Consider the following 11,819-nt stretch of genomic DNA (forward strand, 5'->3'; position numbering starts at 1 on the left):
CAAAGAAGGCTTAGAGGTGAGGTCTTCAGACCACTGCTTGTGCAGTGGCAGGTGTTGTGACAATCTGTGAGAATTTGGAAATTGAATGTGCCTTTTTTTTTAATTTTGGCAGTGAGGTCTGGTGGTTGAGCTTGTTTTATGACCTAGCCATATTGCAGTAAGAAAGTAGATGGCTTAGTCACATCCCTGACTATGTCAATGGAGGGAAAAGATCTGAGAAGGCAGGCCAGAGGAGTCAAGAAGCCTAACTTACTAGGGGAAGAACCCACAGTGACTTAGAGGGAAGAGGGAAGCTCCCTTGAAGAAAGGGTGGCAGTGAAGAATTTCCAGGAGCAGAGCCAAGAGAAGTTAGGAGAGATTTAGAAGAGATTTTTCCTTTCAAGTCTGGGTAGTAAAGGCTGTAAAAAGGAATCAGAAAAAGGGTCCCAATAAGTAGGAAGATAGACGCATAGAGAGTGCTACACAACAGGAATAAGTGCCATAGGACAGAGTCTAGGCACAAGGGCATCTCAAGGCAGCAAGATTAGCCAAAGAGATGGCTAGGATCCCAGTGCACAGTCATCCTTTGTCCACGTGATGGGGTGCCCAAAAGGGTGTGGGGAGACTTCCTGGCATACCAAAAGGACTTTCATTGAGTGAGCAGAGAGAGGCAGAGAATACAGCTCCAAAAGGACATCGGTATACCTGAGTCTGTGAGGAGAGATGGGTGGGCAGAGAAGGTAGAGGAGGTGAGCAGTTGGAGAGGTGAACTCTAAATTTGAATTGAATATGGTCAGTAGCCGAAGTCAGCAGAGGCAAGTGATCTGTACCCAGGAGAGCCAAGTCAGCAGTTTGGTTCTGTCATAGTAAGGACAGGGATTTAGGGGACCTGAGCATCCCTCACGGGTTTCAGCACCAGATGTAGGTAAGGTGCAGTGAAACCACCAACCTAGATCACTCTGTGGGTAGAAAGACAATTTATTGGAGGACTCAAACTTCCAAGCTGCACCCTGCAGAAAAGCCTTGGCAGTTTTATTAGGATGGTAGCGGTGGGATAAGCCGTGCGAGACAGAATGGCCTGAGAGTAAGCACGGAGTCTTTGATCTGTTGCAGGCTGTTTGGGTTCATCAGGAGCTAGATGCCATTTGCTTGAGGTAGTTGACTGTTGGGGGCAGATAAAGGAAGTGGTAGCTTTCCTGGTAAACATAAACCTGCCTCATGAGATTCATGAGAAATGCTAAGCTTAGGTTTCGGTTTACCCAACAGTAGTCTTTTTGTTTACCTGGTCAGGGTCAGTCCTGCCTAGGCTGGCCTAGGCCACCATTTAATACATTAAAACAGAATTGTCATTTGGGGGGCTGGCTTTGGACCTGACACTCAGGAAATAGACAGCTTGCTTTGAGCAGAAAGCATTCACATTCTTTTGGATGAGAACCACTTTCCTATTTATAAAGGAAGCCTTCACTCCTTTATCTAGAACAGCTCTCAAAGTCCTGGTCATCATGTGTCATTTGCTCTGAGATTCTGCTAAAAAGTGTGGTGTGATAAACCCAATGTACTCTCTGCTGAGGCCTCCCAAATTGAAACTTATTAGCTAGAACATCAAGGCTCTGCTTATTCCATGATAAATGGTGCTCATAATATGACCTTGATTACTGCAAGATCAGGAAGTATCTCATGAATCATCGTAGACTAATTGATTCAATATGATTTTTTCTATTGAGCATATTTGCATTACTCCAAACCTTTAAAGTTGGCAACCTAGGGAAGGCCCTTGAGGGAAAGGCTCTGGAGCTGTTTGTTGGAGTCTTGTGAGGTACATTCACAACACTTGGAAAAGTAAGAGCTCAGGAAGTACAAACAAAAGAAGTGGGGGCAGAGTGTTTTTCTGGAATCTGAGTCTGTCCCACCCCAAGTTATTTCACATTGTGTGAAACAATGTGGTACTTACATCCTCCTAAGAAACTTCGCTCTATGAACAGCTTTTGCCCAGCATTTTAAGGACGGAAGATGGGCAGTGGGCAGGCTCATGAATGGCCACATCTGTCTGGGACCGCCCATGTGGCACATACTAACAATGACTTTATTTCTGGAAGTAAAAAGAGTGATGCCTTTTCATTATCAAGATGAACCGGAGCTGTGGGGCACATGGGCATATCCAATCTTATCAGGCAAACCAGGCCCAAGAACTACGGACACGGCAGACTAAGAGAATGGTGCTACATCCTTGCCTGGATCACAGAGAGGTGGGTATGTAGCTCTGTGATGGGGAGAGCCCCAAACCTGTCCCCTGATCGCTGGACAAACAGGAAGAAAACCCCAGGGGTTTCCATGCGTCTCGGTACCCGCTGCTCATGTGGTCCCCTCCCATCATCGCCCTCTTGCCCTCCTGCTTGCCTCTGCCGTTCAACTGTCCACCGAGTCACTCCTTTGCACGTGGCCTGGCCCTTCCCTTCACTTGCTGCTGCAGCTCAGCTCTGACCCTGTGGCCTGCCAGCAGCCTCTGCAGCTCCGCAGCAAGATCTCCAAGCCAGCCCTTAAGCTCCTCAACCATTCAGCCAGCCATCAACGCAGGAGCTATTCACAATTCTATCAGCTTTCCTGCTTCTAAAATCTGAACTCTGCTGCAGCCTCCTAATCCTGTACAGCTGTTCTGTAACATAGATAGAGGGTAGAGAGATAGACAGACAGACAGATAGATGTACAGATAATAGATAATATGAAATAGATAAGCAGATGATAGATAGATGATTGATAGACAGATGACAGATAATAGATGAGATGAATATATGATAGATAGGTAGATAGATGGCAGATAACAGATAAATATGATATATAGATAGATGATAGGTGTGTAGATATAGATGATTGATAGGCAGACAGACAGACAGATGGATACATACTTGATAGATAAAAATCAAAGAAAGTGGGACTATCTGGCAAACCACTGTCCCTGAAAATGCCATACCTTGTGAATTTATTGTTTTTCAATAAATTCTGACATTGTAGGGAGATACAAACATGTTTATCTGTTTCCAATGTAAGGTACTCATGACAATACTGAAATTGGTGAGGTCTATAATATACAAGGCAACTCAGTCTTAAGATTAGGGCTTTAATCGATGAGAATGTCACATTTCCAACCCTCACATAAAACAGAAGTATCCTTAGACTCGGGTGCCTTCGTGTTACTGTTTTGCATTGTAAGCTATCATTCTGAGATGGTGTTTCTCTAGCTATGCTGCCCAATGATAACAGTGGTTTATTTGAATCTGTTTGAACTTCGATTTCTAAAGCTTGGAGAGCAGAAGAAATGGGTTTCCTAAACGTTGAAGCATTCAAGTTGTCTTTGGTAATACAACTTCCACACTTTAAAATTTATACATCCAAGGGCTAGAAAGATGGCTCAACAGTTAAGGGCACTCACTGCTCTTCCAGAGGACCCACGTTCAGATCCCAGCACCCACATGGCAGTTTCTATCTGCCTATAACCCCAGTTCCAGGATATCTGACACCCTCTTCTGGCTTCCATGAGCATCTTAAGGCATGAGGTACACATACATACACTCAGGCACACATACATTCACATAAAATACATTAATAAATTTCTTTTTCAAATTAAATATTAACTTCATAACTAATAATTATACATCAGATTTAGGCTTTAGAGAACCAGTTTATAACTTAATATTATAAAATATCATTTTATAATCTGCCACTCAATAATTTAATTTGGCCTCATCCCTTCATCCTCCAAGTAGTTGTATGTCATTTTACAATGTTTTATTATAATTTTGTAAAACATATCAATACAACAGAAAGCATTGTTCTGATAGACAAATAGAAAAACAAGCAGAATGCAAAAGCAGCGATATGTAATCCTAGCTGGGAAACAGTAAGCCCCTTGAGTATGTCTAGAAGAAGTCAAACAAGGGGCAAATACACAAAAGGAGCTCAGCTCTAAATGTCCGATGTAATTGTAAAGCTATAATCTCTTATAGATTCTTTTATATTTTGGTATTCATTCAGGTAATTTAAGAGCATATAAAATAGGATGAGAGTGTTAGCAACTAATCAACGGGATCCAACATCTGGTGAGTTGTACCAAAAGAGATGGCTCAGTGGTTAAGAGCACTGTCTGCTCTTCCAAAGGTCATGAGTTCAATTCCCGGCAACCACATGGTGGCTTACAACCATATAATGTGAACTGATTCCTTCTTCTGGCAAAAAGGGTCTGGAGTAGGGGTTCTCAACCTTCCTAATGCTTCAACCCTTTAATACACTTCCTCCTGATTTGGAGACCCCCAAATATAAAATTATTTTCTTTGCTGCTTCATAACTGTAATTTTGCTACTGTTGTGAATTATAATATAAATATCTGATATTCAAGATACCTGACATATGACACCTATGAAACGGTCGCATGACCCCTGTGAAAGGGTCACGTGAACCCCCTAAGGGTTTGCAACCCAGAGAGCCACTGGTCTAGAAATTTTTGATGAATTCTGTACTTTCCTATAATTTCCTGAAACACGCGTTTTTCTTTCTTATTCTTAGGTAGAACAAAGGCCTTTTTAGTGTCAGTGAAATGAATCATGATTCATGTGTGTGAGAAAGAAGAGTCGAGAGAGAGAAAGACAGGGAAAGAGAGAGAGAGGTGCATTTCTGCAGTGGCCTACACCAAGCACACAATTGAAGAGTTCAGAGGAGGAAACCATGAGTCCTGTTCTGTGATCTTTCACCTTAATCCTTTGAGAAAGTCTCTCTCTCTCTCTCTGTCTCTCTGTCTCTCTGTCTCTCTCTCTCTCTCTCTCTCTTTGAGAAAGGGTCTCTTACTAAATTCGGTGTCAGACTGGCAGCCAGCAAACTCCAGCAACCCCTCTGCCTCCATCCCAACAGTGGTAGGAGCCGGGTTTGTTGTTGTTGTTGTTGTTTTTCTTTTAATCCAAAAGAAAATCGAAATCCATCCCAACTTAAACCAAATTTGCACAGCGAGCATTCTGAGCCACGGAGCCATCTGTTCAGTCTTTCTCGTTTTGTTTTGTTTTGTTTTGTTTTGTTTTGTTTTGTTTTGTTTTGTTTTGTTTTTGAACACAGGGTTTTGCTATGATGCTTAGGCTGACATCAAACCCACTAGGTTCCTCCCTTAGCCTCTTGAGTGCTGAGATTACAATCGTATGCCACCATAGTTATGATGAGTTTTGAAATGGAAAATGCTGCCATTCTAAAACTCTCAGCCCTAGGACATCAGTCTTGCTGAGGCTAATGGCAAAGCAGACAGCTTAAGAGAAGAGAAAGTGACATATGCTCAGAAGAAAAGGCTCACTTTCATACCTAACACATTACTTCATTCTCATGCTAGCAACAGCCATAAGCAGGTGTTTTTCTAACTCAACCCCCTCTGAGCCAGATCTGCATTGTCTGTCCTGCTGGAACGTGGCAGGGTGAACTTCTCATTTGGTATGCCTCACCTGTACCCTCTCTGATGGACTGTGGGAGGCAGCCCAGGCTCCCTAGATTTCTAAGAACCATTAGATGTTTTATTTTCATGCCCTCTTTTGGATCCAAAACTTTCATATTTGTTAGCCTAAGTTCATTGTCACATACTTCATGAGAAATTTTATTTTAAGCCTCATACATCAACCTTAACATGATGTTCTTGGAGAAATTATAAAATGACTGCTTTAACTTCTTTTTATTGAATTAGGACATATATTACAACATCTGTTTCATAGTTACTATAATAAATAATGTTTCAGTTCTTAAAGCTGAGTTATAAAAATAATTGATTTTGACATTAGCCCATCTAGTTAATATGGTCTATAAAATGTTTGAAAAATTCCACATAACACAATTGCCTGACAGAAGAACAAATCCACAAGAGGAAGAGCAGAGTTTGTTAGAAACAATTACTAAAAGATTAGAAAGGGTATCAGCTGTCCCATCCCATGTTTGTTTATCTGCCCAGTGGAGCTGATGGTAAATGTCTGCTGTTTGTTTCTATGGTTATAAACTGTCCCACCCTTCTGGACATTTACATTGAATCAGCCAGCTAGCTAGTTCTGGAAGAAAAAAAAAAAGAGTCTGGGAGTAATTAAAATAAGAGCTATAATTTTTTTTTGCCGTTGTACATTTTTTTTTCTGTCAGACTCTAACAAATTTCAACAAATCTGAAACAAGACCAACATCTGAAAATATAAGAATATATTAGCAAATAAGGAACTTATTAGTAATTGATTCCATCTATTAAGCCTGTGTGAATAAGGTGCCCCCACCAGTTGTGTTTACAACAGGCTACAAACAAGCTTATGAGGGTCTGGCCCCACGGCAAATTGTAAGAGGGGTCCTGAAGGCCCTTGGGAGGTGGGGCAAACACACCAGTGGGTTCAGAAGGGTTCCAATAGGCAGAGGAGCTGGCAAGCTGGGAGAAGCCTAGCACCTGTCACTCCATTTTGTCCTCCAATGCTTGCTCCAGAAACCCACACTGAAAAACAGTTGCAGGGGCAGGCTGAAGTAAGCCTTCAAGGAAGGCTCTGGCTTGTATAGCATTAGCACTAAAAAAGCTTCAGTATCTGGAGCAGTGAGCACTGCGCAACCACTGCCCAAGGCTCCAGGAGCCACCCAGCAGGAAGACAGGGACAGGATATGCCTAACAGAAACCAATCAATGGCATGGTACCTCACCATGGCCTCCCCACTGTTGTTGGAGCCTTGTGGGCTAAACTAGCCATTTCTGATCTGTGTAGGAAAGAGAAGTTGTAGTTTTGAGAGAACCAGGAGCCTGAACCCTACTTAGTAAGGCTGAGTCAGTCACCCAAGTCTCTAAGACTTGCCTGTTGCCCTAGCAGGGCCATCCTGCCTTAAAAAGCTACGTAGTCCTGTTTAATGAGCAATCTGAAAGCCTCCCCAAGTATCTGAGACTACCTGAGATTCTTAAAACTTACACAGGATTCCTTCAGATAACAGACCAGAAGGGTGAGAATATTAACAGACTCAATTTTATTTAACTGTGACATTTCTTCCAATATCACGGTATAGTCACACCCTCACCTGTGACATTGGGGAGTGGGGGGAGGGAGAGATAAAAAGAAAAAAGCAAAACGGGGGGGCAGATGTTACCAAGTTGTAAGATTTACCTGTGGTGACCACGACAAGCTAATGCCAATACCTACAACATATAAAGAATAAGCAGCAAAATTAAAAGAATATTGCTCAATGCAGCATTCTTCTGGCCACGTTACAAGCATGTGTTATTTTGTTTTGTTTTGCTGTTCCCTCAGAATCTCTTTTTCTTACGTGGGAAGCTGTGGACAGAACGGCATGGCTGAGAAGAGCCTCCAGTCACATCTTCACTGGGATTCCTGTTTGCCTCTCTCAGACTAGCAACCTGTCAGGCAGCGTCCATGTCAACTGTGGCATCTCAGTGACGTCAACAGACATCAAAGGGCATCACAGGGAAGCCTCACCCACCACTGAGCTAGCATCGCCACACCCTGCAGTGGACAGAGGCGCCATGGAAGCACTGGTGAACGCCAGTGGGAACGCCTGTCCCAGAGGATGTGAAGGCCTGCAGTGGGGGCCGGAAATGGTGCAACATTCAACAGGGCTCAGACCTAGCGACCACAAACATCAGTAAATTTTTGTCAACACTCTCCAGGGCTACTCCTAAAACAGTAACGAGATGCTCCATCAGGCACAGAAATAGTCTAGAATTTCTGCTGCATATATATATATATATTCTTCAATTATTTTAAATACGTAGAATGACAATGAGGTCTATACTTTGTATGTTGCATGGCATGTACCATAGACAAATTATAGTCGTATAGTCGTATAGTCCAACAATCCTAAATCAGGAGGCTGCAGACCTAGGTGTTACTGTGGATTTCAGGTCGTTGAGAGTTTGCTGAATCGAGCTATGTGACTTCACTCATGATGACGTCCATTTACACAAAATGGACATAAATAGTAAATACATTCTTTAAAGCAAAATCTTTGGCGGCAGGCATCACTGATAACACAAATGAGGGCAACCAGGGATGGGGCACTTACTGATGCTTCAGCTGTTCTGAGCTACAGCCCAGAAACAAGGACATTTTTAAAACTCAGCACAGAAACAGATTAGAATTATAAGGGGCTGTGTTGTAAGTGGCAAGTTCATAGTTGCTTTAAAAACTGTGTGCATTGTCTTTCTCTGTGGCTTCCTGATGGGACCTGATAGGCTACAGTCAGAGAGAAGGGAAGGAGGGCCCCACTATCAGTGGACTAGGGGAGGGGTAAAGAGGGAGAGGAGGGAGGAAGGGTGGGTCTAGGAGGAGATGAAGGAGGGGACTACAGCCAGGATACAAAGTGAATACGTTGTAACAAATAACAAATTAAAAAAACCGTGTGTGTGTGTGTGTGTGTATGTGTGTGTGTGTGTGTGTGTGTGTGTGTATGTGTGTGTGTGTGTATGTGTGTGTGTGTGTGTGTGTGGGTGTGTGGGTGTGTGGGTGTGTGGGTGTGTGGGTGTGTGGGTGTGTGTGTGGGTGTGTATGTGTGTGTGTGTGTGTGTATGTGTGTGGGTGTGTGGGTGTGTGGGTGTGTGTGTGTGTGTGTGGGTATGGGTGTGGGTGTGTGGGTGTGTGGGTGTGTGTGTGTGTGTATGTGTGTGTGTGTGTGTGTGTGTGTGTGTGTATGTGTGTGGGTGTGCGGGTGTGTGGGTGTGTGGGTGTGTGGGTGTGCGGGCATGCGTCGGTGCAGTGCACACGGGTGTCCCTGAAAGTCAGATGTGGGTGTCAGATAATCTCAAGCTGGAGCCAGAAGAAATTGTGAGCTGCCGTGTGGGTGCTGGGAAGTCAACTCAAATCCTCTGAAAAAGCTGCAAGTGTTCTTAACTTCTGAGCCATGGTTAATTTAAATTGAATTTTGACTAAGAATGTGAAATTACTTACAACTTCCATTGATAATGTTGACAGCATTGCTGTCAAATGGCATTTAAGAACTAGAATTTTTCTAATGTTGGTGAGGTGGTGATCAGTATAATAAAAGCCAGACTGTTCTTGCTGTAGATTAAGATACTTGCTGGGATTGTACCAATTCCGTCATTTTCAGAGACTCAGAAATAAGACCTCTGAGGAGAGAAACAGAAATGGGGTAGAGAGAAAGAATTAGATTTATTGTCCAGCAGTGGCCATTGGTTTGGATAATAACCCACGTTCATGTACTGAGATGAAACACAGGTAATGGTGGAGCCTATTCTTCTGGAGACTGTGATGTCTTCTTACTGCCTGAAACCCACGTCTGTCCCTGGAACACAAGATGGTTGTCTGGAGAGCCTCTTCTTTTTACCCCGACTAAATGCACCCACTCAATTTTGTTGTCAAGAACTGAATAACAAAGGAAGTGCAGCACCCCCCCTTCTGCACATCCTTTCACAGGGTGCTGAGGAGGCTCCGCCCTCACGAGAACTAGTCCTGAGGTTCCCCTGTCTCCTGCCAGGCCAATCCCACGGCAGCTGTCAAAGTGACAGTATTGGTGTATGTCTCTCATGATCTAAGGGACAGTTCAATGCAAGAAAAGTCAGAGAAATAAGACCTGTGACCCTTCAGCATTTCCATGGCCTTAAGAACACTGGGCAAAAGTGCCACGAGGACCAAATAAATCTGGGCACGTGAGACTGTTTCTCCAGCCAAGGACCATGTATGGATATAATCTAGAACCCCTGCTCGGATGTAGCCCATGGTGGCTCAGTGTCCAAATGGGTTCTCTAATAAGGGAAACAGGGACTATTTCTGACATGAACTCAATGGCAAGCTCTTCCACCCCCACCCCCCTCACGAGGGAGGAGCAGCCTTCCTAGGCCACAGAAGAGGACATTGCAGCCAGTCCTGAAGAGACTTGATAAACTAGGGTCAGATGGAAGAGGAGGAGGACCTCCTCTGTTAGTGGACTTGGAAAGGGGCAGGGAGGAGATGAAGGAAGGAGGGTGGAATTGGGAGGGAATGAGGGAGGGTGCTATGGCTGGGATACAAAGTAAATAACCTGTGATTAATGTAAAAAATTAATTAAAAAAAGAAAAAACAAACAAAAAACAGAAGCAGTATGTGTGGATAAATATGTGTGAATAAATATGTCATTTATTCCTATGAAAAAATTTTGGGGACTATGATATAGACCCGTGTATTTGAATATGTGGATAATTTGTATGAGAATCTATATTCCCCCTTTCTCTCACTTTGATTCTTTTACCATTATCTACAACTCATCATGTTTCTTTAGAATATGGCTTCTTTGGTATAAAGCTACTCCATAGTAATCTGGTATATACTTAAGAGGAGATACACACACACACACACACACACACACACACCCTCTATGTGTGTAGTCACCACATTGGAAATCGTGGCATCAAAGCCCTCCCACTTTCTTTCTACCACCCTCTGCCCTGCTTCACAGAAGTGTCTGTTTTCTCTGCTGCACACTGTGTCTTTGGTATCACAAGGCAAGACAGGTGTCACACTAAGATCAGGCTAGTAAAGTATAAAAGAAAATGAAGAGAAAAAGTCCACGACTACTAGCCGCAGGCTTTGGGAGATTGCAGTGTGACTAAACGTCCAGGAGGCTCTTTCAGTGCTCTATTTCCTGCACAGCACGACTGTCACTGGAGACACTGACACTTAGAGAGATGTTGGACATTTCCAAAGTCACACACTGCGCTAGAGGCAGATCATCAGCCACAGCATTCTGTAAACCGATGTTGAAACCAGATTCGACTTGAGAAGCAAGCTTGTGAATAAGCAAGCTCCTATCAGCAGCAGCATTACCTATATTTCTGTGAGATTATGTCTTAAGAGATATCATAAAGTCTCAACAACGCGACTGCCCAAATGCGAGCTGAACAAAGACAACAACAGACATGCCAAAGTGGATGAAAGAAATCCCAGGAGGCCTCAACCCTGCACAAAGACCAGAGGCAACCGAGTAAGCTGAGAGTGGGCAAGGCGGTCCTCCCCAGCAAACAGGACACCATGGTTGTCCAGTGCCAAATAGCCAGCCCTGAAAACATACACATAAGAGACTTGATACGCACTGAGCAGGTTGTATGTAGGAACATATCTGTCTATACATAAACATATACACATGCAATAACAATTAGTGAAAAAAGAGCCCATGGACCTGTAGACCAGTGTGGAGGAACATGTGGGAGGTTATGGGGAAAGGAAAAGGAATGGAGAAATGTTAAAATTACATTATAATCTCAAAAACCAAAAAAAGAGAAATACACCAGCGATTAAGTGAGTTAAGTGCAGAGATCTTGAGTCAGGGAAAAAAAAAACAATATTCACAGTGCTTCAGGGAAAAGTAATTGTTGGACATTCTGTTTTCAAAGCATTTTTAAAATACTCTGTACAATTAATTCTATGAGGCAAAGTAAGATGATATAATGTATAGCATTAACTTAACTTCCCACATCTATTTCAATCTCATCCAACCCCATTGGGTCCAGCACCCTAAACACTGGGCTTTGCAAATTTCCATAGTGCCTTTTTTTATTGTATTTGGAATATGACTATCACTCAAAAAGGGGTTTAGTGAAGACACAGCAAGTGAATATTAATGTCTCTTTCAAAGCTGCATCAGCTCAAAAGGGTCAATTTGGACAAACACAGAACTGGTTCATGACATAGCAGGCATTTTTAACTCTGTCTTCTTCTTTTCATTTCTCCAACCAAAGGCCCTTTGAAAGCATTTCAATTACACACAGTACTTACACATCTTGAACACTTTAACAAACACAGTGTTCTCCATTTTGTTAGCATGTTCAAGTTTCTCATGAGCATAAGTGGCTTACGTTTACTC

Source organism: Meriones unguiculatus, chromosome 9 (genome assembly GCF_030254825.1).
Source record: "Meriones unguiculatus strain TT.TT164.6M chromosome 9, Bangor_MerUng_6.1, whole genome shotgun sequence".
In the NCBI taxonomy this organism is placed as follows: Eukaryota; Metazoa; Chordata; class Mammalia; order Rodentia; family Muridae; genus Meriones; species Meriones unguiculatus.